Here is a 27,645-nt window from a genome sequence, read left to right as displayed (position 1 = left end):
CCACCCAGCTGCTTTCAGTTCCTCCCAAAGCTGTGTTTTCTTGTCTTGTTCACATCCTGTTTCCTCTAGCAAGCTTGTTCTTCACCTGACCAATACTGATTCATCCAAAAGTCCCAATGCCACTTCATGCATTCAACAAACATGGAGGACTTACTATGTACCAGGTCCTCTTCCAGGCACTAAAGATATACATCAGTGAACAACAACAACAAAATTGTGCCTGTGTTGAACTTAGATTCGTGGGAGAGCCAGACTATAAGCAAGAAAAAAAACTATAATCTACCAGATGAAAGTGCTAGGGGGAGAAATAAAGCAGGGTAGAGGGTTTGGAGGTACCTGGGAATAGGGATTGAAATTTTAAATAGGGTGGTCAGGGATGATTTGTTCACCCAAATGACATTTGAGGAAAGATGAAGATGAGGGAGTAAGGCCATGCAGATATCTGGGAGAACAAGGGCAAAGCCAGAGGCAAGAACACACCTGCCAGTAAGGAGGCCAGTGTGCGGCTACAGCCAAATGAACAAGGTGGAGAATATTAGCAGATGAGTTGATAGAGATACCGGGAGCCCCATTGATACAGGGCTTTGTAGGCCAGTAAGAACTCTTTTATTGAGTTTGGTGGGAGCCATCTGAGAAGAGTGACACGATCTGATTTCTATTTTACAGGATTGCTCGTCTGTCTTGCAAACGGATTGTAAGGGGTTAAGGACAGAAGTAGAGACTATTCAGAGGGTGCTGCAGTAAGCCAGGTAAGAGATGATGGTGCTTGACGCAGGACGCCTTCTCCAACTCCAGGCCAGGGGTAGGAGCCTCCCCACCAGGAGCTCCTTGGCAGAGCACGCTCCCTCTGTTCTGATGGTCTGTAGGCAATCTGCCGGCAGCATCTTTATCTGTCTCGTTCGTCGCCTTAGACCCAGTGCCTAACAACGTGTCAGACGGGTAGACTGCACTCCATGAATATTTGCTGAATGAGCTGGATCTGCCTGGCGGAGGAATGCTAAGCGAGGCATGAAACCGCGATCACGGCTCACGGGACCCACCCTGGGCTGTTTCCACGGGAGGCACCGACAGATGCCTGTAATCCCAATCCAGTGCTTACCTGGGAAACAGACTGTAGTGTCCATTGGCTATAGGCCTAGCCTGGCACATGACGGTGCTCTGTGAATATTAGCGGACGATGGGAGGTTAAGAGACGGGCCGGAGGGTACACACCTAGGGCGGCACCGCGTGGATGTGCGTGGCCCCACACTGGGCTTCACCCTCCGCCTGGAGCCTCCTGTGTAATCTCCAGGGCCTCGGCAGCGTCAAGCCCAGGGCAGGACAGTCTGGAGCGTCAGGTGATGGGTGGGCGTAGGGACGGTGCAAACACCGTTTGTTACGGTGAAGCCTGGAACCTCCCCCGCCTGGAGCCCCTCACGTCGCGGGCACCGCCCTCCTCCCCGCCCCGCCTCGCGGAGGCCAGGAAGCCGGCCCCCCGGAGCCCCGAGCCCCCGCGTCCCGCCGACCACCTTCTGAGGCCCCCCACTTCCGGCTGTCACCCCTTCCCCAGCGTCCCCATTTCCTGGGGTCTCTCTCCTTGAGTCCTCCAACTTCCGGTGATCCCTCCCTCTCGGGGGTCCCTCTCCCCGACCCCCCTGACACAGGGGCGGCCTCGCGGGCACTCACCGGCCCGGCTACACGGGGCGGAGCGCGGGTCTAGCGGCAGTGGGAGCCTCGTCCGGCAGCGCGCACAGAGCCGACCCGCACTCCCGGCCCGGCCGGCCCGGCCCCTCGCGCCGGAAGTGACGTGCGCGGGGCGTGGGAAGGCGCGGCGCCGCCCGCGAGTGCGCACGCGCAGCTTCCCTCCGCAGTGCCGGCCCTCGGGCCCCACCTAGCGGCCGGGCCTGCGCGCTGGCGGGGTCGGGCCTGCGGAGAGGGGAGGCTTGGGGGGGGGTACAGAGGCGGGAAATGAGACCCCGAGGAAGAAGGCAAGGAACTGCGGCTTCAGGACATCCCACCGCGCGCCCGCGGCTTTACACCCACTGCCTCACTCGGTCTTGTTTATGGAGCCCCCCTATGTCGTGGAAGGGAAATTGGCAAGCAGTGAAGTAGAAGGGGCTTCCAACCTGGACTTCGGGATTAGCACGCGGGGAGATGCCCATCCAGCGGACCTCCGTCTGCCTCCAGCTCAGTGGCCGCAGGCCTCAGGGTCCTCATATGCAACACGATTCTGGCTTTGAAAATCACCCTCTTGAGTAATGACTTGTGTCCTGCTTTGGGGCTCATAAAGTCCCCTTCCTGCCCCACCCCCACCCCCAGCACCATCAGCCCCACACCTCCCGCCCCAACATACCTATTATTATTACGCAACCATGACTTTGAGACAAAGCCCCTGGGTGGCTCTTTCAAGCAGAGCAAAGACACAAATCTGTAGAGAGAAATTCTGTGGTCTGGGAGGACCGAGAGCCCAAAGGTGCATCCAAGAGATGACTTTAAACAACCCCTTCCTTTCCCAACCCCAGAGGGCAAGAGGAGCTCTGGAGGATGGGAACTGACCCACGCAGGCCATGAGAACATGGCAATTTCTGCTGGATCCCAGATTGTTGGGGAAAGTGGAAGAGCCATGAAGTCGTAAGTTTTGACTCCTGCTCTGGCTCCACCATTTCTAGGATAAAATACGGAGCACTCAGTTAAATCTGAATTTCAAATAAACAACAATTTCTTTTTAAGTGTAAGTATGTCTCCTGCGACATTTGGGATAGACTTATACTAAAAACCAAATCTTTTTTTTTTTTTTTTTTTTTTTATTTATGCAGGACTCATTCCCAGGACCCCAGGATCATGACCTGAGCCAAAGGTAGACACTCAACCACTGAGCCACCCAGGCATCCCCAGAAATTCAAATTTAACTGGACACCCTGTGTTTTGTTTGTTTGAGTCCCCCTCCCCGCCCCCAGTCTATCTATGTATTAGTTTCCTATTGCTCCTGTAACAAATTACTACAAATGTAATGGCTTGAAACAATACAGATTTATTATCTTACAGTTCTGCAGGTCAGAAGTCTACAATCAAGGTGTTGACAAAGATGTATTCTCTCTGGGGACTTAAAGAGGGGATTCGTTCCTTTGCCTTTCCAGCTTCTAGAGGCCACTCGCATTCCACAGCTCATAGCTCATTCCTCAAATCACTTCAACCTCTTACTTTTGTTGGCACATCTACTACTGACTCCGATCTTCCTGTGTCCCTCTTTTATATTAAAATTTTTTTTTCTTGTGGCAAGAGCACTTAACATGAGATCTACCCTCTTAACAAATTTTTAAGTGTATAATACATTATTGTTGTCCTGCCTGCCTCTTATTATAAGGACTCTTGTGATTACATTAGATCCACCCGGATAATCTAGGATTATCTTCCCCATCTCAAGATCCTTAACTTAGTCACATCTTCAAAGTTCCTTTTATCATATACGATAAGATAGTAACAGGCTCCGGAGATTACCACAGGGTTATCTTTGGGGTGTCATTATTCCACCTACAACAATCTGGCAACCCTATGTCCAACTATGTGACCATAGCCAAATCACTCAATTTTCCAAAGCCTCTAGTTCCCCATGAGCAAAAAGCTGATTAAATAAGCTCATAAGAGGAAACACCTTGCCCCTCACCAGGCAAACCGTATTTTTACAAATGGCAGCTCTCATGGCAAAGGGCAAGGAATGATCCTTTCCAGACCATGGTGTCCTAGTTATTTGAATAAACTTCACCCAGACCCCAGACCCACTGGTGGTACGATCAGGTTGCAATCCCAGATACTGCCAGCAGGAGGAGAAGAATATAAGTCTAGAACCTGGTCTCAAGGGCAGGGGAGGGTTGAGAGGAGATTCAAAGATGCCCAGAAGTCCCTGCCCCTTCCCTCAATTAAGGGCCATTATTTTTGGGTCTTCCTGATGTTACATATCATGGAACTAAGTTATCTTAGGATTAGAAGAGTCTCAGTCAAAAAAGTTTTCATAAAAAAAAACAAAAAAAAAACAAAAAAGTTTTCATTTTTTGAGGGATTATATACACCAGGTACTATGCTAAATAATTTGTTTATATGATTTCAATTATACCTTGCTACAACCCTGTGAACAGGAAGCTAGGATTGTCTCATGTACAGATGGGAAAACTGAAACCCAGAAAGGGAAAGTCACTTACCTAGGGGCTCAAGATAGTCAAAGAAAGAGCTGGCTTTGAACCCAAGTCTGTATGACAACACGGCCCCAACTTTTACTTTGGTTTAGAGATTACTTTGCCTCTTTGTTCCTACACGTTGAGAAGCAGGCTCGGAGGAGGAAAAGAAATTGCCCATGGTCACATGATGACTCCAAGATTGAGCTGCAGTTTGAACTTCTGTCTTTTACTTTTTTGCACTGGATACTCAGAAGTAACACACTCAGAACTACCCCTCAAAATATCCATTTCCTTGTGGGCAAAATGGGGGTATGTGTCTCATTGTCTAGGGGGTCCTTAGAAGGATTCAGTAGAATGGTGTGTGCAGAGTTCTGGTACATTGGATCATGACATGTCTGTTAACTCGTGATGACCACCCCACTTGAGAGCAGAAAGGTCGCTGGAGGGAGGGCAGCTTGCCCTGCATCTTGGTTTGGAGGACTCCTAGCATCCCGTCCTCCTAGCTTCATCCAGTCTCTGAAGAAAGAAATCTGGCTGTTGGGTATTTGCTAGAGGAGGCCGGAAATGCCTGACCTGTCACTGTTTTCAAAGCATGTGATTCTGACCTCAGACAATCTGCTAGAACAAGTTTTAGTATTGATTCTAAGGGAGGGCTTATTTAGGATACCACCATGATATAGGGCTTAGTTTCTCATGCACAATACTATTGACCTTAGGGGCTGGGTGAGTCTTTTTGAGGGGTGGGGGTTTATGTCAACCTGTACATTGTAGGATGCTTAATGGTATTCCTGGCCTCTAACCACTAGATGAGAGTAGCACCCCACACTTACAGTGGTGAAAAACAAAAATGCCTTCAAATATTGAAAAATATATACTAGGGAACAAAATTGCCCCCATTGAGAACCACTAGTATAGAAGAAAGAAAACTGGCTTCTGGTTGAATAGACATAAGTCAGCTGTGCAACCTTGGAACAATTATTTACCTTGGTTTCTTTTTTATTTATTTATTTATTTATTTATTTATTTATTTATTTATTTATTTATTTATGATAGTCACAGAGAGAGAGAGAGAGAGGCAGAGACACAGGCAGAGGGAGAAGCAGGCTCCATGCACCGGCAGCCCGACGTGGGATTCGATCCCGGGTCTCCAGGATCGTGCCCTGGGCCAAAGGCAGGCGCCAAACCGCTGCGCCACCCAGGGATCCCCTACCTTGGTTTCTTTAATCATAAATTCTTTACTAACAGGTACCTCTGATTGAACACCTTTTTTTTTTTTTTTTTTGGCAGTGCCATGAGCTCTTTGCCTGAATAATCTCACTGAATTGTCAATAACGAATCCTGAAGGGACATTGACTGGTAAAAGCAGGGAGGAAAAAGTAAGGGAGAAAGTCATCTGTATTAAGCATCTTCTCTGTACCATGCAGGATGGCAGGTGCTCTCACATACATTTATCCCTTCTTGTTAGCTATGTGATTTTGAGCAAACCACCCTGGGGCTCAGTTTCCTTATCTATAAAATGATAGCAGCAGGGGAGTTCTGGGAAGATGATGGCAGTGATGCCAAGCACAGATTTAAATCCTCCCAAGTCCCCACATAAAAACAAAAATAAAATCCATACCCATGTTTACAACAGACCTAGGTAACAAGGTATTTTCAGGAACTCCCTGAACAAATGAATGAGGACAAATCAGCAGCAGCTCTGAGGCCTGAGTGCCACCAGGGCCTCTGGAGGAAATATAAAAGGGAAGCAACAACCTGTCTAACAAACCTTAAAACTGGAGTCCCCAGACTGCAACATCTATGGAAAGCATGTCAGGGCTATTTGAAAACAGCAGCTAAAACTGGGAAGGGTTTTCCCAACTCCAACTAGAGGAGTGCAAGGAGTCTGCCACGAAGCCTCAGGGCTAATGGAGTTTAATGCCCATGAGTTCCAGAAATGACCACCGAACCCTCCTTCCAGGACAGGCCTCATGCTGAGAAACTCCTGGGAAATTTCAATGGAGTAGGATAGGGAAAGCAGAAATCAAGGAAAAAAGTGGGCTAGATGAATGTAGGGGAGGAGAGCAGAGCCAGAAAACCTCAGAGGTAAAGCCAGATTTTTGTTAACAATCTGCAGAAACAACAGAAGGGGGAGCTCTGTGAAAATACAAAAGTTTTCTTAACCAAGCCTCCTCCAAATGTTCAGAAAAACTATCTCACATAAAAATGAGCAACGGAAAAGTACCAAAGTCAAATCCTAGGAAAGCAAGATGGCTTGAAGAAGGAGGAGAAGGAGGAAGAAGAGGAGAGGGAGGGAGAGAGAGAGGAGGGAGAGAGAGAGACAGAGACCAGGAGAGAGAAGTAGAAGGAGTAAAATAGCAGCCCTATAGACAATGATCGCTTGCCCAGAAAGACATTTAAAAAAGAAAAAGAAAAAAAAAATTTTTTTTAATTTTCTTCTTTAAAAAAGAAGAAAAGGAAAGCAAGCTAAAAACATGAACAACGTGACATTAAACAAAAAAAGAACAACATAAATCAGAATTATAGAAATTCAGAAACCAGGTGTCAAGTCATGAAAGAATCAGAGGTAAAAAAAAATTATTTTTAAAATGAAAAGTGAACTAAATGGAATATAAGAGCAAATGAAAAAAATAAAATCAACAGATAGTTGAGATAAATAGAAAGCGAAGGGGCATTTTTTAAAAATTAAAGGTAAATGAGGACATAAAAGAATTTGAGGGAAAGGGACAAATCAAAGTTCAGAAATGATCATCTAACCTAGGAATAAGATGAGTCACTAAAGGGAAAAATAAAACAACATAACAACAACAACAAAACCCCAAAACAAAGCCAGCAATACATCATGGTCTCAGAACAACCAATACCAAGGCACACTTTTGTAAAATTACTGGTTTTTAAAGATAAAGAAAAACAATTTTTAGGTGCCCTGAGCACGTAGGCAAAAGGAAATAAAATGAGATTTTCATCAGACTCTTCAACAGCAATGCTTTAAGCAGGGAGGAAATGCTATAATATATGTAAGACACTCAAAGGAAGTACATACCAAGAATTTAAATCCAGCAAAACTGATCTTCTATAAAGACCCGTTATTATCTCACAAACACTCAGTGTTTTTTCTCTGAGCCTTTCCTGAGTTGTCTACTGAGAATGAGCTCCAGCCCAACAACATGCCTGGAGAGACTTTGCCATGAGGACTGGTGGTAATATTGCATTGCATATTTACTGAAAGATAGCTAAAAGAGAAACAAAGGGGCATCCCAGGTGGCTCAGTGGTTTAGCGTCGCCTTCAGCCCAGGGTGTGATCCTGGAGACCAGGGCTCGAGTCCCATGTTGGGCTCCCTGCATGGAGCCTGCTTCTCCCTCTGCCTGTGTCTCTGCCTCTCTCTCTCTCTCTCTCTCTCTCTCTCTCTCTCTGTCTCTCATGAATAAATAAATAAAATCTTTAATAATAAAAATAAAGAAACAAAGTTTGTAGAGCCTATATGCTCTAACAATGTAGCTATAGTACAATTCCCCCGAAGTGGTAGGGAATAGGCCTAGTGGATGCAAACATTTTTTTATCCATTTTCACTATTCTAGTTAACAGCGGCAGTTTTACCATTGCTATTCTGTTGTAAGTATAAAGTGGCAAATCAGTTATTGCAGAATCTTTCAAATTTTTCATCTCTTGTGTCCTTGAAAACCAAAGTTACATTGAGATATATATATGTGTATATATATATACACCCTATAATCTATATTAACAAATATATAATAAAATCTATGTCTATATTTATATAAAATATTAATTATATTCACTAAAAACAATGACCAATCTAGTAGCAGTGAGTGTACTTAGCCTCAGTTTATAGTCTTGAAATGCCCTTTTCTAGAAGGACTTCTTGGAGAAATTTCTGATTCTAAAGATGTGGCAGGAAATGAGCCTGGAATATCTTGTCATAACTAGATAACAAGGAAGCCATCCAGGCTATCAAGTGGACTTAGAAACCAACCTAATGATGGTACAATTTCTGCTGAAACAAAGATTATAATTGCAATTGATTGAAGTGCATCAAATATGTTTCAATAAGTTCATAATGACATTTAGCAAAAAACACCAACTGATCTCCTTCTGAGGATGGCATAGAAACAAATTATATTCTTAAAACTACGTAAATAAAACAGGAGAATCAAGTATTTGTCCCATCTTTCCTATATGAACTGTACCACTGGGTGACCAAATAATAGATTAAGAAAAACATCTTATAAAATTATTAAAATTGGTACAGGAAAACAAAATGATACAATACTGCCATTTTGCAACCTCCTATGAATTTAGTGTATATAGCTGTTGTACACAATAGCAGCTAATAACAAAAAAAAGAGCAAACTCTAACCACATATGTGTTTCTTGATAAAAGAACACAGAACCACCTATAATCATGTCAGAGGGATGGAAACTGGCTGACTTAGCTGCTAATATGCAGGAAACACAGAAGGCAAGGGCCATGTTGAATTGAACTGTAAGGATGCAGTAGACAAAATCCAGACTTTGAGAAACTCTATGGGTCAAAAAGCGTAACAGATAAACTACAAGGAAAAGAAAGAAATACAGGGGGAATCTACGGCTTAAAACACATATTAAGATTTTTTTTTAATGGGCAGAATAGAACTATAATATCTAGGGATGCACATGAAAATGATTAAGCAAAGAAATAATTACTATTAAAGTCAGGCTAGTGACTTTGGGGGGAGGGGTTTGATTGAGTTGGGGTACATAGAGAGGCTCCTGGGGTCACTGGCAAAGTTTTATTTCTTGACCTGGGTGGTGGTTACTGGGATGTTTGCCCCCCAAATAATCACTAAGCCACACGTTTAATTTGTATGATTTTCCACATCTGTGATTTGTTTTATAATACAAAGTTTTTAAAAGATGAAAACAGAACTGCGTACCTCACTGTGTACGTGTATGTGCATATACACGTTTGAATATATGGCTTCTGATACATAGTAGGTTCTCAATAACTATGAGTTCTCTTTACCGTTAATCCTGTCGAACAGCCTTACTGGTGTGATTTCAGCACCATTGCTAACATCACTAACTTGTGTGACCAATCAAAAATAGTTAATTCTCATTAAGTGATTATTAGGTGCCAGGCACCATTCCCAGTGCATCTAATTTAACAGCATCCCCATAATTCTATTATTATTATCATTCCCATTTTATAGAGAAGAAAATTGAGTCAGAGAGGTCACCTGTGACCACATAGAAGGTGGCAAAGCAGCTTGGTTTTGAACCTAGGCAGTCTGCCTCCACAGTCTACCCACTGCATATATAACTTACCGGTTTTCATTTAGTGTCCAGTGCCCTGTTTGTAGGAATTACTTCCCCCTACTGAGTGCCTGTCAATGTGTGTGCCATTCCTCTATCCTTATTACCTGAATCTCACAATCCTGGTGGGTGGAGGTGCTTGTTAGTTTGCATTTGACGGATGGGAAAACCAGACTCAGAGAGGCAAAAGAACTTGCCCAAAATAAATGGCAGTTGGGGGTGGGGGAAGGTAAATTGTGGCTGGGGAGGGTTCATACTCTTTGGCCCTTGGGATTCTAAAGAACAAAATGTTCCATACTCTTAAACAGATGCTCATCTGATGGATCTGACCCAGTCTGAGGTCATGGGTTGCCCAACCAGCCGTCCAGAGCCTGACTTGGCTTGAGAAGTGTCCAGACTAGGGCTGAGAGAGTCAAGGGTTTGGCAAGCACCAGACATGCCTGACCCCAACCAGGGGGTCATGCGAAGCTTGTGACCCATGGGCCTGGTGTTCCTCAAGAAGCCAGAGATTTCTGTTACTCCGTGTGCCAGCCTTTTTGTTTATAAGCCTTAGAATCAGGGCCCTGAATAGGGCCGGCCACCTCTCCGAGCTTGAGATAAAGACATGAGTGGGGTTGGCTGTGTGGATTTCCCATACGAGGTGAGAGCCCAGCTGTGTTTTTCTGGTCACACATTGATTTTTAAATCTGAGTCAGCATGACTGTTTGGAGGTACAGACTGTCCTCTCTGTTCCCAAGGGCCCTGAATCCCAGCTGGGCTGAAGCATTTCCAAAACAGGGCCTGGAATGCTAGTGGACCAAGAGGGGTAGACTCTACACCCCCTATCCCACCAGGACCAGCTTTAAAGCCCACCCAGACTGCCCTCACCGTATTATTAACATCCAGCAGTACTAAATCCTTACCAAATGCTAGGCCCTGGGCTACACACTCTCTATATATTCACCACACTAACCTCGTGGAGATGCTATCAGGTAGGGGCTCTTCTGAGTACCATTGGACAGTAGGAAACCTAAGACCAGGTCAGGAAATCACTTGTCAGTGATCACACAGAGATGGAATTGCAGGTGTGTGATTGTGGGATCTTAGAAAGTCAGATCTGGCAATACTCTATCTGTGCCACGCGGCCCTCACAATGGCCCCGCTGGGTGGGTATTATCGCCTTCATGAAGATATGAGAAAACAGAGTCTGGGGGAGGTGGATGTAACTTGTACAATGTTGCCCTAAAGCTCTGCTGTGACAGCCAGTGATAACTTTTCAAGAGCATAATCCAAAAGCCCACAAGTGCTAAAGTTGTATGACCACAATATGTATTATTACCCCTACATTCACCCACAGTTCTATGGTGGGGAGAGAGGGCAACATTACTTTGGTGGTCACCTTCTTGGAAGAGTGGAATAGAATGGTGGAGGCTTCTTGAGGAGGGAGGGGGGAACCAATGTGAAGAGTTAATATGTGACTCCTATGTGGGCAGGGATGTCTAGAAGTTGGGAGAAATGGGCTGCCCAGCTGCACTGGTGAAGGAGCTAGAGTGTGTGCATGTCCTGAGATCAGTCCATACTCTCAGATGCTCCAAGGCAAAGGCTGTTTCAGTGTTTCCCATGGACCAGCATGAGCTGATAGCATCTACAAGGGGTCCAAGCCTCCCCTTTGGTCACTTGGGATAGTGCAGTCATGTCCCCCAGGACCTCATGGAGGGGCAGAGGGGTGGTAGCAGCAAAAACCTAGAGTTGGATGTCAGATTCTTAGGGCTTAGAAAGGAGTTTCTAGACACCCTTAGAGAGGAGCATCCACCAACATCAAGTTTGGGAAGGGCCTATGGCATTGGCCATCTCCATGAGCCCACGGCAGCATCCCATGACAGAAAGGGGCAACTTAAAATGTTTCCTAGATCCAGAGAGCTCTGGCCAGGTTGGTGGCAGGTCAAGTGAGACACTTCCTCTCCCCACTCCCTGTCTACCCAGCCCCCTCAGCCCCACCTGTGGGAAAGGGGAGGAGAAAGAATGGAGCCTCCTACACCGCCTCCCCCACTGCAGCAGGCTATCAGCCTAAAGCAACACCAAGCAGGCTACGGGGAGAAGCTTTAAACCCAAATCAAGCTTGGAGTTGTGATCAGTAGCTTTACTGGAAATTCTAATTTATAAATCGATACTGTGTTTATGACCTAATGTAATTATGGAACTGTTTCTTGAGAATGAGCAAAAAAGTAACACGATGAGTTTTCACCTCGTGGCAGAGAAAATGTCTCTGCACTGAATAAATTTTAAAAGGGATGCTAGGAGACAAAAATAAAGGTGTGTGTTGATTATGTCACAAGTCTAGTTTGTTCAACATGCTGGTTGCAGCAGGATGGACGATTCTCCAAAACAAGCCTAGAAATGAATGTTCCCGAATGCCCTAGAGCTTGCTGCATTAGGAAGGCAAGAAGTGTGAGTACCTCTGAGAACCTCTTGAGTCCTTCCTGTTTGGGGCCTGGACCCTCCACCCTCCAGATGCTTCAGTGGTTGGCGTCTGATGGCTTATTGTGTCTCCTTGTCCTAAGCACTGTGACCTCAGAAGTCACCTCACCTAAGAGGTTATCCTCCTCATCCACAGAGTGGTTCATGGCCAATGACCCAAAGTGATACAAAAGGCCAGCGCCCTTGTAGGACTTCACCTGAGAGCACATTTTGCTGGGTTCCTTCCTATCCTGCTTTCCTCCCTATGGGTTCCACCCTTAATAAATCACATGTACTTCATCCCTGCCAGACTCTGTTTCCAGGGAACCTGAGTGAAGTCAGCCCTGAGCCTCAGGAGGCATTTTGTAACTGGGCCATTTTGCTAACCCTGAGCCAGGTACTCTACTAGCAATTCTTCTGGATCCCAAATCAGATGGACCAAGGTTCAAATCCCAACACAATCACTTAACTGCTGTGTGACCGTGGCCAACGACTGCTTACCACACCTCATTTTTCCTGTATGTAAAATAGAGGGAAAAAAAAAACCACTCTCTTCAAGGCTTTATAAGGATGAACCATTTACAACACCTAGCACAGTGCCCGGCACAGTCACCAGTAGTCCTGTTACTCCTCCAGGTTCAGAGCACTGACTCCACACAAAGAAGGCAGCTTTTACCACCTGGTTTGAAGGTGTGTCCTGGGGTGCACTGGGGGCCCCCAGACCATGGGATGGCTGGGGGTCCACTGTAATAAAATAGCCATCTTTTAGAAATTTCTATGATCTGCTTGTCCCGATACTCTATGTTGCTTCTGTGCAAGCTCACTACCTTTCAAAGCTGTTATGATTACTTCCACTTTACCCATAAGAAAACTGGGCTCCAGAAAAGGCTAAGGGACCACCAGTAGGGGCCACAGGTTAAGAGACTCCAGTGCATCTGGCCCGAATGGCTAAAAGTAAAAAGACATGCCCCAGCACCTGAGACTTTCCTACACTGCTAGTGGGGACACCAGATAGCACAACTACTTCGGAGAATGGTTTGCAGTGGCTTTTTCAAGGTTAAACATACACTTGCATGACTCAGCAAAGCCACTCCTCAACGCTTGCCCTCGGGTAATGAGAGCGTCTGTCCACTTGAAGGTGTGCTTGTAAATGTGCTTTGCAGCTTTATTTTATTTTATTTTTTGCAGCTTTATTTTTAATGGCTCAAAACTAGGGAAAAATAATGTCTATCCCTAGGGGAGTGTGGTATATGAACTGGTATACATATAAAAAATAAAATGAGCAATTAAAAGGAACAAATTATTGATATGTACAACAATGAGGGTGAATCTCAAAATAATTATGCCTAATGAAAGAAGCCAGGCAAAATGGGTACACCTTGTATGATTCCATTTCTATAAAATTCCAGGGGTGCCTGGGTGGTTCGGTCGGTTAAGCATCTGCCTTCAGTTCAGGTCATGATACTGAAGTTCTGGGATCAAGCCCCACATTGGGCTTTCTGCTCAGAAAGGAGTTTGCTTCTCCCTCTCCCTCTGCCCCTCCCCACCCACTCTTGCTCTCTTTCTTGAAAATAAATAAAATCTTTAAAAACAATAAAATAAAGTAAAATGAAATTCTAATCTGTAGTGAAAAGTACTCCACAGTGACCATGACGGTATGGGGATAGGAGTGTAGTGTGATAAGGAGAGGGCTTACACAGGGGCACGGAAACTTTTGGGATGGTGAAGATGTTCATCATCTTGATTGTGGTGATGGTTCATGGGTATGTACATATGTCAAAAATCATCAAATTATGCAATTTAAATAGGAATTATTCATTGTACATCAATTATGACTCAATAATGCTGTGTTTTTTGTTTTTAAAGTAGAGAGTGGCACAATTAGTACTTGAAGCCATATGAGTCTGATGTGAAACCACTTGGGAGGTGGTGAGTTATTAGAAGCCTTCCTTTCTTGGCTGGAGACATAAAGTGAGTCCAAATGGCATCACCTCCAGGAAGCCTTCCATCCCCACCATGGTAAACTTGGCTTTTCAGAAATTGCCTCTCCCATGACCACACTGCCCTTCTACCTGCCTTCAGGATTTTATCCGTGGCTCCTTCTCCCCTTGGGGGTCTCCCCTTGAATTCTCCCCCATATTGTCCTTCAAATGTGCTGGTGGAGAGCTCAGGACCAGAATCAGACCACCTGGGTTTGAATCCCAGCTCTACCATTTACAAACCAGCTGTTTGTCTAGCCTTGGATTGGCTCCTTTACTTCTTTGAGCTTCGGATTCCTCATCTGAATAATAATAGGAGCTACCTCGAGATTGCCTCAAGGATCAAATGAGAGATAGTTCACGTTAAATAATTAGCATAGGGCCTGGTGTGTAATAAAACACTCAATAAATGTTAACTATTATTGATCTTCACCTGGGCAGTGGCTGCTGATTGTTTAAGTTTCTCAGCCTTTGAATCAAGTACTTACCGCCCCAGCTATATTTATTGACATGGAAAGATGCCCAAAGCATACTCTTGGGGGAGGGGGGGTTATCGGGTAGGGGACGGGAAGCAGGCTACAAACAATATATACCTCACAGGTCATTTTAAGGATGAAAAGGGGGGGGGGGGAAGGGACATTTATCTCTTGACCTGGTGTGTGGCACACAGGAAGCACTCATTGAAAGCTAGCTGCGATTATTGTTGATGTGAAAGCATTCTGTAGCCTGTCCAATGTTACTTTCAAATATGATCATGTGAGTTCCTGGGAACAAGATGTTTGCAGTTAATGCTGGGCCAGCGAAACACAGAGACCTGTGCGTCCCCTTCTGCCTGCCTTCTCACGAACTTCAGGGGGCTACCATGGGCAGGGCTAGAGCTGGACTTGGGACTCATTAGTCTGAAGTGGACTTGGGTACTTTCTTCTGTGTCCTGAAGCAAAGGAAAAGCAAAGCACTGGCATTTATAATTGAGACTCCAAGCTTGGATAAAGGGTATTCTTTGCAGTAACTGAGGTGCTATGACAAAATGTAGACACTTGAGGGCACTCTAATCAATCTGCAATAGAGAAAATCAAAAAGGGAGTGAAGAAGGAGGAGAAGACGAAGACGAAAGAAGAAGAAGAAGAAGAAAAAGAAGAAGAAGAAGAAGAAGAAGAAGAAGAAGAAGAAGAAGAAGAAGAAGAAGAAGAAGAAGAAGAAGAAGAAGAAGAAGAAGAAGAAGAAGAAGAAGAAGAAGAAGAAGAAGAAGAAGAAGAAGAAGGCGGCTACAGTTACATTTAACAATGGCTTCCATTTATTGAGTTCTTACTAGGAGCTCCTCAAATGTGCTAAGAGACCCACAGCCTTTATCTCATTTTATCCTTTCGAGCACCCCATCAGACACCATTTACTAAAGATTTTGTAAAAAGGGTGTATTGCTCTTTAGAATTTTAAACATTTTTTAAGGAGTCATAATTCATAAATCTTGTAAAATGGGCAGATATTAAGTGTACAGCTTGGTGAATTGTTACAAGTGTGTATACAGGTAACACCACATCCAGATCAAGTTATATGACTTTTCTTGAAGCCTTTCCACCCACCCCCACCCTTGGCCACCACTATCCTATAACATCTATCATCATTTATTCCTTTTACTATCTTTGAACTTGTATAAATTGAATCATACATATATAATATTTAGGATTGTCAGGTTTAGCACATAAAAACCCAGGATGCCAGTTGAATTTGAATTTCCCTTGGGAAATATGCTAAAAAAGAAATTCACTGTTTACCTGAAATTCAAATTCACCTGAATATCTTGTATTTTATCTGGCAACTCTAGTGTTTTTTGCACCTGGCTCCTTTCAACATAATTGTGAGCTTCACCCATGTTGTTATAGTCATTGGTAATTTACTCTTTTTTCATCACTATTTAGCATTCCACTCTATAGATAGACCTCAATATATTTACTACTTCTACTATTGATGGGGAAAGGGGTCTTTGAAAGACACTCTAGAGTAATGTTAAGCAGCTGCAGTCTGCAGGTCTGTCAGATGCCTGGGGAATTTGAATCCAGTTCCACCTCTTACTGCTCATGAGACCTTAGCCAGGTGACAATCTCCCTGTGCCTCAGCTAGTTTAACCTTAATGTGGGCTGATAATAGTACCTCAAAGGGAGATGTAAGGTTTAAAGGGGACATTAATGTTGGGAGATATAAACCATTTAGAATAGGGCCCAGCACACAGTTGGCACTCAATAAATTTTGCCAGCATCATTGTACCCATTAGGCTGAGAAGAAAACTGAAGTTCAGAGACAGAGGCTTGCTCAAAGTCACATACCAGTTAAGTAACAGAGCTCTTTTGTTACTGATATGGGTGAAATTAGAGTCATTTATTCATGCAACAATTTTTGTTTAGCATCTACTATGTACCTGGCACTATTTGAGACCTGAAGCCAGTAAAACAACCAAAACCCCAGCACTTATGAAACATACATTCTAGGGGAGCTAATATTGCTGTTTGTCTGTGAGGCGCTTTACCTGTGCTTATTAGTTAAATGAAATATTGTCTGGGGATCCCTGGGTGGCGCAGCGGTTTAGCGCCTGCCTTTGGGCCAGGGTGTGATCCTGGAGACCCGGGATCGAATCCCACGTCAGGCTCCCGGTGCTTGGAGCCTGCTTCTCCCTCTGCCTGTGTCTCTGCCTTTCTCTCTCACTGTGTGCCTATCATAAATAAATTAAAAAAAAAAAAAGAAATATTGTCTGAAAAGCACTTAACATGGAGCCTCGCTTGCATTACTGTTCCAGAAACAGCAGCTATTAGCCAGATTGGAGCAATCTCTGTGGCAAAGCTGTGTGATGCATATCAGCAGTCCCATTTTATAGATGTGAAAACTGATGCTTAAGGAGATTAAGGCACTGGCCCAAGGTGACACAGTTAGTATTGGCAGAACAGGGATTCAAAGTCATGTCCACCTGACTTCAAACCCTTTTGAATTTCTTAGTGCTTGTTTCTCAGTCTTGAGCTCTGCCTCTGGAGTCCAGATGTTAGAGGCTCAAGTCCCAGCTCTGTGACCCCACTGTGCCTGGAGCTTGATCTACCTCCATCACCCAGATCTGCTCCAGGCCTTCCCCTGGAACCTTGATAATTAATGAATGAACCAAATCACCATAACTTGCTAAGAGTTTACAGGTTTTAGAAGTAGCAAGAGACACAAGACCCAACCAGATGGATGACACATGGTGGCCCATTGGGCTCAGAGGGTATGGCCATCTGAGAGCCCTGCCCAGGCTGATAGGATAGGAAGGGGCTGCTGGGAGTTTCTGCCTGTGACCCCACTTATGACCCCAGCTCCTATCACCCCAGCCTCTAAAAGACTGGGCCCACAGGGCCATAAATTCTTGCTTGTCGTTACTCAGTATCTCTATAGCCCAGGCTGTTTGCCAGGAGCCCTACAATTATTTTTATCACTTATGAGTCCTATAATTATTTTTTATCACTTTTTTTTTTTTTTTTTTTTTCTCACAGCAGCCTTGCAAGTAGGGTTAGTTTTGTTCTCTTTTGGTTTGGAGTTAGGAGAACCCAAGTCCTGGAAGGTTTTAGAGAATTTTCTGGCTTTGCCCCAAACTCCAGAGAGGGTCAGTGTTTAAAGTCACAACCCCTCCAAGTCCAAGCCGGAACTCTGTGTGAGGCCGGAGGCTGAGGGAGAACTGGGAGGTGAAAACTGGGAACCACTGAGAGCCAGAGAAAGGCCTGAGGCTTGGCTACCTCCAAGCTGTACAACCTAGAGCAAGTCACTTAACCTTTCTGTGCTTCAGTTTCTTCATCAGTCAAATGAGGATGTAGTAATAGTACCCATCTCATAAGTTACTGCATATACGTGCTCAGTATATACTGGGTGGCTTGGGTAAGCCGCTTCCCCTTCTGAGTCTCAGATTCCTCATGTGTAAAATGGATATAATCTTTTTTTTCAAGATTTTGTTTATTTATTCATGAGACACACACAGAGAGAGAGAGAGAGAAAGAAAGAGAGAGAGAGAGAGGCAGAGAAAGAAACAGGCTCCATGCAGGGAGCCCGATGTGGGACTCGATCCCGGGGCCTCCAGGATCACCCCCGACACTGAAGACAGCACTAAACCGCTGAGCCACCTGGGCTGCCCAAAATGGATATAATCTTGCCTGCCTCACATCCCGGCTTTCTTTGGTCCCATCAGCCTAGTATTGTCAAAGCCCTCAAACTACTGACTGTTCCCTATGCTTGGAACTGAGCCCGTCCCTCCCATCCCCAGCTTTGCAGGCTAACTCTCCACTATCAACACAGGCATTCTTCCTTCCCCCTTCCCTTCTTTTCGTCACTGGGTCAATAAATATTTATTGAGCGCCTACTATGTGCCAGGACTGTAGTAGGTGGTAGATAAGACAAGGCAAAGTCTGTGTCTTCACGAGGGGGAGATAGACAATAAAAAGAAATTAAATACAAGACAAAACCAAAAAAAAAAAAAAAAACCAACTCTAAGGCAATTACAGACTGTATTATATACTCATAAGGGAAAATTACAGTGCCATAAGAGGAAGTAAGCGGGGAAGGTTGCTTTCCAGAAAGGCCTCTCTAAGGAGACACTTGTGTTTGAACTAACAATTTATGTGAATAGGCCCTTGGTACAAAATTCAGGCACTACACATCATCCGGCCAAAGAGGTCCCTGTGTTGCCAGCTTCTCGGGGACGGGTGACATTTGTGGCAACAACTGAATCATGAGAAACAGCAACCTCTTGGAGATGTGGGAGAAGAGTCTAGGCAGAGAGAAGGGCAAAAGCAAAGGCCCTGAGGCAGGACCCCCATGATTGGACAGTGGAAGAAAGGAGAGCGGAGGTGATCGGGGCCCATGTAGGGCCGGTGGGTGGTGGGATATCACTCTGGAGATTGGATTTAGGGGTCTGACTGGGACAGGGAGGCCAGTGAGTTAGTGACTGTGGAGTTGGGGTTGGTGCAGTCTAGGCCAGGGTGGCCGAGTGGAGCTGTGAGAAGAGGCGGGTTTGGGTGGTTTGGGAGGCAGGGTGCAGACCAGCGAGGGTCCTTGGCCATGTGCTCTTGTGACTTGCTGCTGTGGGTAGTTCCGTCTTTGTGATTGTTGGATGAACGTTACACCCTATAACCTGGCACAGAGTGGGCACTTGGACATGTTTGCGGAAGGGATGACTAAAGATGAAAAGGCCCTTTGTAAATGGAGACACACCCTTTGAGAAGTGGCTACAGTGGCTCCTGGGTGCTCCTTCCACCCCCAAGAGCACTCCCCTGCTACCCATCCCCGTTGGTGAATCACCCCTGAGCCCAACCTGCCACGTGGAGCCTGGTTCTGAGAGGCAGAATTTTAGAACCTGAAGGTTCCCACATTTTTTTTAAGATTTTATTTATTTATTCATGAGAGAGGCAGAGACATAGGCAGAGGGAGAAGCAGGCTCCCAGTAGGGAGCCTGATGTGGGACTCGATCCCAGGACCCCGGGATCACGACCTGAGCCAAAGGCAGATGCTCGACCACTGAGCCACCCAGGCACCCCAGGTTCTCACATTTAAAATTTTAGCCACAAAACCCTTTTCCCATGAAAGTCCAACATATAAAATGTATAGAAAGTTATTTTTTGTCACTTCAAACACCTGAGAACTTCGATAAATGAGGTGAACTAAACAGACACGATTCTCAACACAGATATTCTTATTTGAAGAAATCCTCAAGGAAAACGAAGCTGTTTTATTCAACACCTCAGTTTCAAATCAGGGCATACCTGACAATTGCTCTAGTTGCATTTATCCATCAAAGAGCCATCAGATGCCTCCTGCAGGGAAGCCAGGCTCTAAAATCTTACTTCGGTATTTGGTTTCCTTCCCATCCGAAAGCAATCCTGCTTCATCCAGAGAAATATTTCCAAATGGTAACAATCTGTGTTGTATGTGTGCTTCGAAAGTTTTATATAATTTTAAAGATACACATTTTAAAAGTACACAAAGCCTACGTGGACAGCTTCAATGACCATCACAAAGGGAGCATCATCACCACTGCGTGCTCCCAGATGAAGAGCTAGCCCCCGGCCAGCCCTCTAGAAGCTCTGCTTGGGTCCTCTTTCAGCTACTCCCTGCTACCTCTGAACAAGAGTAACCACAGTCCTGACTCCGAACATCTTCTATTAATTTGGTCTGTTGTTGAACTTTATAGAAATGGAAGACATAGCGTGCATTTGTTTATGTCTGGCTTATGTTTGTGAGATTCACCCATATTTTTATGTCTAGAGTTCATTCATTTTCATTGCTGTATTATGTTCCATTAGATGAATATGACATCATTGCAAGCAGTCATTTTTTTTTTTTCAACAGCTCATGGGGCATAGGGGGCAGGGCTTAGGTTTGATCCACAGACAGGTTTTGTTTCATGCACCTAGTGTTTTTGTTTTGGCTTCTCTAGATTAGTTGTTGTTGAAGGTGGGTGTTGTTAAAGGTGGGTGATCTTCTCTTGCAAGATCTGCTATTACCAGACCCTCAATTTCACGGGCCCAGAGCTGAGTCCTGACTTCTCCCAGTCAGTACGTGTATTCCAGTCCCATTCCGCCACGGTCCCCACCACGCCCTGTCCCCCTGTTGCATTACAACCAGGCCCACTTCGCACGCCAGCATTGCCCACCCGGTCCTGTAAATATTTGAGTCTTCCACTCCAGCTATAATCCAGCACAGGTGGCCCTTTATTCTGAGGTCTACACAAGTTGTAGATAAGCAGCCCAAGTTAGAATAGAAGCGGCCTCCACCAGGTTAAACTTCGGAAAGAATATGTGAGTGCTCAAAAAATGTATTATCGTTATGACTATTTCAAAAAACGTTTAAAAAGTAGATTTCCACCACCACCACCACCATCACCATCATTATTACTATTACCATTAGCCTCTCAAAGATTCTTTTAAAATGTATTTATTTATTTTTAAAGATTTTATTTATTCATGAGAGACACAGAGAGAGAGGCAGACACAGGCAGAGGGAGAAGCAGGCTCCATGCAGGGAACCCGATGCGGGACTCGATCCTGGGACCGTGGGATCACGCCCTGGGCTGAAGGCAGAGCTCAACCACTGAGCCACCCAGGCGTCCCTTAAAATGTATTTAGATGTGTCATAAAGGTCATGGTTATATATGGGTAACTCTGGACCCAGACAACCTGAAATCAAGTCATGACTCTATTACTCAGGAGCTGGGTAGCCTTGGCCAATGACAGAACCTCGTTGTGCCACTGTACAAAGAGGGATGCTAGTAATATTTATCTTACTGGGATTATGAAGATTAAATAAGATAATACTTATAAGGTCATTAGAAAGGCACCTGGCACAGAATAAGTGCTCAATATATGTTAGCTACTTATTATTTTAAAAATCACAGGATGTCTGGGTGGCTCAGTGGTTGAGCATCTGCCTTCAGCCCAGGGTGTGATCCCAGGGTCCTGGGATCGAGTCCCACATCCGGCTCCCTGCATGGCGCCTGCTTCTCCCTCTGCCTCTGTCTCTGCCTCTCTCTGTATGTCTCTCATGAATAAATAAATAAAATCTTAAAAAAAAATCACATAGGCAGAGGCACCTGGGTGGCTCAGTAATTGAGCATCTGCCTTTGGCTCAGGTCATAACCCCAGGGTCCTGGGATCGAGTCCCACATAGGGCTCCTTGAGGGCAGCCTGCTTCTCCCTCTGCCTGTGTCCCTGCCTCTCTCTCTGTCTCTCATGAAAAAATAACAAAATCTTAAAAAAAATCACAAGGTCAGACTGATCATCTGACCTGCTCGGGTGACCAGCCATCTCAGTCTGCCCAAGACTGGGGATTTTCAGGACACACGACTTTCACTGCTAAAACTGGCCAAGTCTCAGGAAAAAAAAAAAAAAAAAAAAAAGATGAATTGGTCACTTGAAACCTACCTGACAGTTCTACCTTAATGTTACTTAACAGACCTGGCTTTTACTTTTATTAAATTACAGATTTGATTTTGAAAATAGTATTTGAATCACCTGTTGTGGAGCTAAAGCATCCCCTATGATAGTTTCTGCTAAGCACTAATCTTGCCCATTTTACAGATGCCCAGAGATGCAGAGAAGCCCCCCTTCTTAGTGGCAGAGCTCCTCCCCAGCACCCTCTTGGCGATTCTCCTCCATCACTTCCTCCGGATAGCTGATAGATATTGTTTCTTTTGTGCTCACTGATCACTAAGAACCATACTAAGTGCTTTCCCTTAATTTGATTCTGACAGTAATCCTAGGAGTTGTTTTTGCTGCAACACCCATTTAAGAGATGAGACACCTTCTTGCTGTCTTGCCTTCCCGCCTGCCCACCCACTCGTATCTCTGGAACTATCATTCATTCATTCCTCATTCATTCTGTACATATTTGTCTAACTGTGGTTTCCCTGAAACTTCTGTCACAGGGGGAAAAAACCCCACCCAGGTTCCCTGGGTCTTGTTTAGTGAGTCTAGACCCTTGTCTGCTGTAGCCTGTTTTAAGATATTATAGAAGTATTCTTTGATTCAAAGAGCAAATGTCTCCTACCCCTGAGGCTATGTGGTGAATGACACAGGACCCTACCCTCAAGGACTCAAGTCTGGCGAGGGACTCAGACTCAGCTCCCCAGGTTCTCTCCCCACAGTACAGGGGGTAGCTTGAGGACAAAGACTGGGTCTCTTCATCTCTGCCATTTAGAACAAGCCAACAGCAGGCCTGTAAAAAAATAGATAGATCACAGTGCAGAGAGGGCTGCAGGTGTCCAGAACCCCCAGCCTTGAACTTTCCAGCTCCAAACTGGGAGAGGTTGGCAACTCAAAGGTGTAAATCAGGGTTTCTCAACTCGGCACCATTAATATTTGGGGCCAAACAATTCTCTCTTGGAGGAGGGGCCATCCTGTGCACCAGAGGATGTTTAGCAGCATCCCTGGTCTCCACCCACTAGATGCCAAGAGTAGCACCCCCACCCTAGCAACGACAGCCAAAAATGCCTCCAGACATTGCCAACTGTTCCAACTGAGGGGCAAAATTATTCCAGGTAGAGAATCACTGGCTTAACTGAAGCAAATTTTGAAGGAAGTATTTACAGAGGCGTGGGGCTAAGGAAAGCTTTAAGGGATATGGAGGCGGCCAGGGACTAGAAACAGCAGGAAGCTGTTATCACCCCAAGGCTTGAAGGGGCAAGAGAGGAAACAGGACTCCAGGGAGAGCTGGAACTGTGGAAACAAGGCCAAGACAGGAGTGGAGGTCTTGTAGAAACGTAGCATCCGTGAAGATGAAGGCAGAGCAGGAAGGAGACGGATGGCATTAACACCCCGACTGCTTTCTCATCCTGTCTTTTTTTTTTTTTTTTAAGATTTTTTTATTTATTTGACAGAGAGAGAGAACATACAGGGGTAGCTGCAGAGGAAGAGGGAGAAGCAGAGGACCTAGTGGAGAAGGAGAAGCCCCGATGCGGGGCTCCATCCCAGGACCCTAGGATCATGACTGAGCCACCCAGGCGCCCGTCCTTTTAATTTACCACCGACACCTTCCTCTGCTGGGATCCAGTGAGAAGTCAGGAGACATGGATGCCTCCTGGGGCACAGAGCGGGGGCAGATGAGGACATGCAGAGGTGATGGGCAAATGGAAGATAGCCATCGCAGGGAGCTGGCCACAGGCCCCTGATACTGGGCATCCAAGCTCAGTCTTGCAACTTGTGCAGTTTTCTGGGTGGAGCAGACCAGGAAAGGGCAGAGGGAACAGCATGTACAAAAAGCCATGGAGTTACAAAAGAGCCTGGCTCACTTAATTGTTTATTTAATTATGATTGTTTGTTTGATTGATTGACTTTGATCTATCAGCACTGGGTGAAAATAAAACATTCGAACAGTACAAAAGGGCATAAAATGAAAAGTAGGTTTTCCCCCCACCCCTGACCTCAGCTATCCAGCTTCCCTCCCCAGAGGCCACCTTTCTCTCCAGTCTTTTAGCGCTTTCTAGAAAGAGTCAAGGCAGGTGCTAGCTGGGAAATGTATAGGATGTGTGTCACTTAAGGTCCTAATTCGACTTAATTTCACTGATGCTTGTGGACTTCCTACTGTGTGCAGAGAAATGGACTGGGAGTTCTGGCTATGGACTCTAGCTCAACCCTTCACTAAGTACTGTGTGGTTTCCCATTTCTTCCTCCTCCAAGCAAGGAGTGAGTCTCTGCAGGTCTTGCCAGCCCCGTGGGGTTTGCCCACAGTTGTGTTGTTCACCTGATGATTTATGGATCCAACTGAATTAAAGTTGAACCACTGGCAAGATGCACATTGTAACACAGGAGCACACATACCCTTGGGTCTGGTTCCAGAGACCACATGTTCTTGTTCTGAGGACACAAGTGAGGTTTCTGTCTCCACAACCCTACTCTAGTTGGAGTAAACAGAACAGTTGCCTAAGAGGGGAATACTAGAGTACGGCCTCCAGGATGGGCTGGGTTGGAAGAAAGCTAAGTGCTACTTGACCTGGCTTAGACCTGCCCAGGAAACACCAGATCCCACATGGCCACCTCCAGCTGGTGTCTGCAGCCTTCGGGGGGAGTTTAGCACCAGAAGGAGGGGCTGGGAGGGCCAGCAGGCTACAGATATGAGGAGTCCCACAGCCAACTGGCCCACCTGCCAGTGCCTGGGAGAAAATAACCAAATCTGGGAGCCAGATGCTGAGCCAGAAGCCCAGAAGCCAGAACAACCCAGGTCACTAGGAGCAGATGAAAATAGGCCTCTTCCTTACCTCTGTTCTTCCATTCTTATCTCTCTTATTCTCTCAAGAAGCACTTCTTTCCTGGCAATGTCTGCATATCAAGCACTTAGCTCAAACATGCCTACCATGGACCAAATGCCTGCTTCGTGTGTGTGCTGACCACACACCAGCTCCCACTCCCCTGGCTGCTCTGCAAGGAAGGTGTAGATGATCCCCACTTTGCAAACAGGGAAAACAGGCTCAAAAGGGGGGTATGCAGGGCAGTGTGAAGTCAGGGATTGTAAGTGTACAGTGATATCAACAGGCATTTTATGACAAAGAATTATGGAGTGTTGAGCACAGAATCCAAGAATCAGAGAATCATGAAGTCCAGAAGTCCCAGACTCACGGGTTACCAGTAAAATCCACACACACCCCCATCCTTTCACCACACCACGGATAAAACAGCTCTCTCTGGCCCATCTCCCATCTGCTTAGGCCTCTTCTTCTCTCACCTGGGGTCTTGTTTCAGCCTTCTCTCTGGTCTCTCCTCTTTCCAAACTTTGCATGCAGCAGCTGAGGTAACTTTCCAAACTCTAGGTACACTATGCCACTCTTCCCCTTAAAACCCTCCACTGGCTCCCCTTTTGCCCTCAGGATAAAGTTCAAACTCCTTGACATGGTTTACTAGGTCCTCTGTCACCTGGCCATAGACTCTTGCTACTCTGCTGTTCTCCAGCACTGCTTCACCAACTCTACACAAACTCACACCGACCTCATCTTACCAGATATCCACTCTCTTTCCCACTTCCTAACCCCCGGACCTTTGTATGTGCTGTTCCCTCCACTTGGACCTCAGTGTGCATTAGCGCCCTCTTCTCCGGTTGGACTCCTCCCTCTCTCTTCCTGTCTCCTCTGGGAAGCCATGTCTACTCACACCCTTCTGAAGGAGGTTGCCTCCTTCTCCACTTCCACCTCCCACCCCCAGTACCCACGTGACTACTCCCTATGTATCACATATGCTCATGGGTTTACCTGTGTGAGCTACAAGAGGGCAAAGACAGGGGTCATCTTTTCTCTACTGAACTCCTAGCTTCTGGCATTGTGCCTACAGAGAACAGTTGTTGAACAAAGATATGTACTGTTAAGTAAATCATAGTATGTTAGAATCACCAAGTCACAAAATTTGAGAATCATGGATTTGGTGAAACAAAAACCTGAAATCTCAGAATCGTATAAACAGCAATTTAGAAAGTATTAGAAACACCAACAGAGAATCCCCAAAACAGAATCTCAAGGTTGAAAGAATTCTTGTATAGATAACTTGTCCAAGGACTGTTAGTGGATTAGGAAAGTCTCAGTTATGCTCTTCTATGTATTTAATTTATATTTTTACATATATTTATATAATATTACATTCATGTCTTTCAAATATTAATTTTTGTAATGTATCCTTCTATAATATGTATTAAGCACCAAACTTATTTATTAGCCAATATTTATTAAACACATACTATATACAGATACTAGTGCTGGTGACTGTATTTTATCTATGGCTACATAACAAATCATCATGATTTATTTATTTATTTTTAAATATTTTATTTATTTATTTGAGAGAGAGAGAGTACATGTGCATGAGTGGAGTAGGGGCAGAGGGAGAAGCAGACTCCCTTTTGAGCAGGGATCCCAATGTGGGGCTCTATCCCAGGACCCTAGGATTATGACTTGAGCCAAAGACAGATGCTTAACCAACTGAGCCACCCAGGTACCCCTAAATCATGATGATTTAAAGAAATAAAAAATGTATTATCTCACAGTTTTTGTGTGGTAGGATTTTCAGGAGTGGCGAGCTGGAAAGTCTGGCACTCTAAAGTATCTCACACTGTGTGCCAGGGCCATGGTCACCTGAAAGCTTGACTGTGGCTGGAAGGTCCACTGCCAAGATGGCTCATCCACATGGCTGGCCGTTGATAGGAGGCCTCAGCCCCTCTCCACGTGGACTTCACCACAAGGCTGCTTGACGTCCTTACAGCAAGGCTGCTGGCTTCCTCAGAGCAAGTGATCCAGGATGGCAAAACGGAAAATCCCAATGTTTTTTCTAACTTGGGCTTAAAAGTCACACTCCTTCATTTCCACAGTATCCTGGGGATTATACAGGGCAGTTCTAGTCAGTTTGGGAGAGGAGCTCACAATCTGTGAATACCAGGAAGTGGGGTTCATTGGGGGCCATCATGGAGTCATGTTGAATAAGACTGACAAAGTCCCGCTCTTAGAGTTAACAGTCTAGGGGGAAGGGTGGAGGAAGACAATAAATCAATATACAAATAAATAGATACTTTCAGATCATTGTAAGCACAATGAAGGAAATCACCAAGAAAATAAATTAAAATAGGGGTCAGCAAATGACGGTCATTGGCCGAATCTGGCCTGCTGCCTGCTTTTGTAATAAAGTTTCATTGGAACTCAGTCACGCCCATTCACTCATGTATTGTTTATGGCTGCTTTCACTATGCAACAGAAGATTTAGGCAGCTGCACCAGAGACCATGTAGCCTGCAAAGCCTCATATATTTTGCTAAGTTGGTCAGGGAAGGCCTCACCTCTTGAAAGAGGTGACATTTGAGCAGAGACCTGAAATGGTTAGAAGGAAGCAGCCATGGGAAGAGCTGGGGAAAGAGTGAATGCTCCAGAAAAAAGGGACATCAGGGTAGAGGAGAACAGGTTTGGTGTATTGAAGAACAAGGAGGAGGTCAAGGGGGCTGCAATGGAGTGACTGAGGGACAGAGTAGTAGGAGCTGATTTTGGAGAAGTGGTCAGAGCCATGGCCTATAGTGTCTGGGGGCCCCAGTAAAGGTTTTGAATCTTGCTCTAGGGATGGTGGGAAGCCATTGGAAGGAGAGGTGGGATCTGGCAAGGATGGGAGATATGCCTGGTGTAGTTTGGTCCCATCCTCCGAGCAAGACAAAGCTTCTGCTGCCCCTCTAAGCTCAGCTGTCCTAGAACTTGTTGGTATTTTTTCTTTTTTTATGATTTTTTATTTATTTATTCATGAGAGATACACACA

The 27,645-nt window shown here is 45.3% G+C and overlaps 1 protein-coding gene and 1 long non-coding RNA gene across 6 annotated transcripts in view; one reads left to right on the top strand and one right to left on the bottom strand.

Moving 5' to 3' along the window:
• TTPAL (alpha tocopherol transfer protein like) overlaps nucleotides 1–25,194 on the bottom strand; it is a 38,215-nt gene extending 13,021 nt beyond the window's left edge. The window contains exons 1-2 of one of the 5 annotated variants that reach the window (XM_038572407.1): nucleotides 1,666–1,801; nucleotides 1,100–1,325 (exon numbers count right to left, since the gene is read on the bottom strand). The gene's annotated coding sequence lies outside the window, so the exon portion shown is untranslated. Of the gene's footprint in view, nucleotides 1–1,099; nucleotides 1,326–1,665; nucleotides 1,802–2,105; nucleotides 2,258–25,094 lie in introns of those variants that run through there. The other 4 variants (XM_038572408.1, XM_038572410.1, XM_038572411.1 and 1 more) reach the window with 4 other exon arrangements.
• Nucleotides 1,858–4,030, top strand: LOC102156098. Its single transcript, XR_005377909.1, has 3 exons — nucleotides 1,858–2,610; nucleotides 2,796–2,836; nucleotides 3,025–4,030. It is a non-coding gene; the product is annotated as an uncharacterized LOC102156098 (long non-coding RNA).
• Nucleotides 25,195–27,645: the final 2,451 nt, after the last annotated feature.

This window comes from Canis lupus, chromosome 24, assembly GCF_011100685.1.
Source record: "Canis lupus familiaris isolate Mischka breed German Shepherd chromosome 24, alternate assembly UU_Cfam_GSD_1.0, whole genome shotgun sequence".
Classification (NCBI taxonomy): Eukaryota; Metazoa; Chordata; class Mammalia; order Carnivora; family Canidae; genus Canis; species Canis lupus.
Note: the sequence above shows the minus strand (reverse complement) of the source record. Positions and strands in the feature narration are given on the sequence as shown.